This window comes from Heterodontus francisci, unplaced genomic scaffold (assembly GCF_036365525.1).
Source record: "Heterodontus francisci isolate sHetFra1 unplaced genomic scaffold, sHetFra1.hap1 HAP1_SCAFFOLD_51_2, whole genome shotgun sequence".
Lineage (NCBI taxonomy): Eukaryota > Metazoa > Chordata > Chondrichthyes > Heterodontiformes > Heterodontidae > Heterodontus > Heterodontus francisci.
Genome location: NW_027141369.1, coordinates 6,786,698 through 6,789,476, shown reverse-complemented (window position 1 = coordinate 6,789,476; position 2,779 = coordinate 6,786,698). Strand labels below are relative to the sequence as shown.

Here is a 2,779-nt window from a genome sequence, read left to right as displayed (position 1 = left end):
TACAGTCAGAAACGGGGGAATTTATAATGGGGAACAAAGAAATGGCAGACCAATTAAATACATACTTTGGATCTGTCTTCACAAAGGAGAATACAAATTATCTCCCAGAAATGTTGGGGAACATAGGGTCTAGTGAGAAGGAGGAACTGTATGAAATCAGTATTAGTAGGGAATGTTTGGGAAATTGATGAGATTGAAGGCCGATAAATCCCCAGGGCCTGATAATCTACATTGCAGAGTACTTAAGGAAGTGGCCCTTGAAATAGCAGATGCATTTCTGGTCTTTTTTCAAAATTCTATCGACTCTGGAACAGTTCCAATGGATTGGACGGTAGTTCATGTAACTCCACTATTTAAAAAAAGAGGCAGAAAGAAAACAGCGAATTATATACCGGTTAGCCTGACATCAGTCGTGGGGAAAATGCTGGAGTCCATTATAAAAGATGTAATAGCAGAGTGCAATAATAACTCGTCTCCACTCCTAGTATTTCTAAATCCCACACATCCACTATAATGTGAACAATTATTTCCTGTTGTGTCTCTCTCAGATTTGTAAACTTCACTGTATTGGAGTGAGGTGACATCTACTGGCAGGAAGCAGGAACTGCAATCAAGCAGCAGAAACGCCACAGTCTGTCAGGGTTAAAGAAACATTGCAATGTGAGAAAACAGCGAAGTGGTTTGATTGGGTAGATGGAGACATGATTCCACTTGTGGTGGTGTCTGAAGCAAAGGCCAGAAATACAAAATTGTCATTAATAAAAGAGATGAGGAATTCATGAAAAATGTAGCAACGTAGTGAATGGTCAGAATGTGGATAGAATAGAAAGTGAGATTGGATGGACAGAAGCAGTCTGAAAGGATGGCTGAAACAAAAGGTGAGTGCCCTGAAACGTTAACTGTGTTTCTCACAGCACAGATGCTGCCAGAGCTGCTGAACATTTTCAGCACTTTCTGATTTTATTTCAGCATTTGCAGGATGTTGCTTTGATCTGAAAAAAAATGGATGATTGGCTGGGGAGTTCCAGTGAAATTCCACAGCAGCGAATAACACTTGACCTGTCAGTGGTCCGTTGGTCTAGGGGTATGATTCTTGCATTGCGAGTATTGCTAATTAACATGCAAGAGATCCAGGGTTCAAGTCCTGGACGAGCCCTGGTCTGCTGGCATTTTTAGATTCAGGTTATCTATTGGCTTCAGCCTTGCAGAAGGTGGAATTGACTTCCATACGGAGCTGGCTTGAGGACCAGACAACTGGATTCAAAGAGCTTGTCGACAAAATTGCAATTAACTAAATGTACAGATAGCCAAGTGGGAATATCAAGTTGTTGCTGTAATTGTGACCTGACTCCAAAAACAACAGGACTGGAATGGAATGGAATTCTTCAGTGTTTCTGTTGTTTGGCTTGCATTGACTCATCGATTTTCTTGTTTTTCACTTTGTCGATGCCTTTGAATAATTGTGGATCCTTCTTCAGGGTGTCTTCTTTCACCAGGTAGTTCTGACCTCTGATGATGTTGATTGTAATCAGCTTCAATTCGCTGATAGTTTTGGAAGTGAGCAGATTTCCTTTGCTTGAGTCGACAACATGGAACTCAGTCTGACATGTGGACCCATGGGAGGATTTGAATGCCACCCCTGCATTGGAGTTGCATCCATCCAATAAGAGACCGAGTAGAAGTGACAGTTCTGTCAGTCGAATATGAGACTTTTAATGGCAGGGTTGTGAGTTTGAGTGCCATTCTGTTTTTCCCTTTTGTAAGGCTTCATGAGCAGAGAGTACAGGGAGTGTTTGAAATAAGCAAGTCTCGCTTTGATTCAGGACTCTTACCTCTCAGCAGCATCTCACTATGAAAGATTGAATTTGATCTCATTTCATTCTCAGCTCGGGGTCTGTGCGGCTCAGTGGCAGTTCTGGCTGTCTCCCGCTTCACAATCCATCAGTACTGAGGAAGCAATGGGGAATATTACTCACATGTTGTGTTCTTTAATTTTTTGGAAAACTTGAATGTATGTATTTTCTTCCAAAACAAGGACACCAAGCCATTGTTAACGTAGGGCTGAAATAGCTCAGTTGGGAGAGCGTTAGACTAAAGATTTAAAAGTTCCTGGTTCAATCCCAGGTTTCAGCAATTTTGCTTCCTTATGCGTCCCTTGCCTTGGTTCTGATTTTCCGGTTGCACAATTTACTTTGAAATTATTTACCAAGCAGCAGTGGATTGAATTTGAGAAACAGCACAGAGTCATTTACAGCACAGAAGGTGGTCGTTTGGCCTATCACGTCCATGCTGGCTCTCCCCGGAGCAATCTAGTCAGTTCCACTCACCAGCTCGGTCCCTTTCCTCCTGCAAGTTTCTTTCCTTCAAGTATCCATCTAATTTCCTTTTCAAATCATTGATTGTCTCTGCTTCCACCACACTCGTGGGCCAAGACATTACTACCCACAGCATAAAAAATTCCACCTCATCAAGGATGGGAAATACGTATATCTTCTATATTTGCTTATTCTCTATTTCTATGAGAATAGACTGACAGTCAACATGAAAGGAAACCCAAAAATCTTCGAGCAGCATGTAAATGATAAGTGAGTGGTAAGAGGTTGAGTCGGGCCTATTAGGAACAAAAAGGATAATATAAGCTTAGAGGTGCAGGGCAATGTTCATCTACTTAATGAGTACTTTGCATCAGTGATCACTGAGGAAGTGGAATTTGACAAAATATCAGTCGAAGTGAAGACAGTAGAGTCAATGGAGAGGGTACAAATTGAGAGAGGGTGGT

The 2,779-nt window shown here is 41.7% G+C and overlaps 1 non-coding gene across 1 annotated transcript; it reads left to right on the top strand.

Annotated features, from left to right (window-relative positions):
- The first annotated feature begins 2,060 nt into the window (after positions 1–2,060).
- On the top strand, positions 2,061–2,133 carry trnaf-aaa (transfer RNA phenylalanine (anticodon AAA)). Its single transcript has one exon. It is a non-coding gene; the product is annotated as a tRNA-Phe (tRNA).
- Positions 2,134–2,779: the final 646 nt, after the last annotated feature.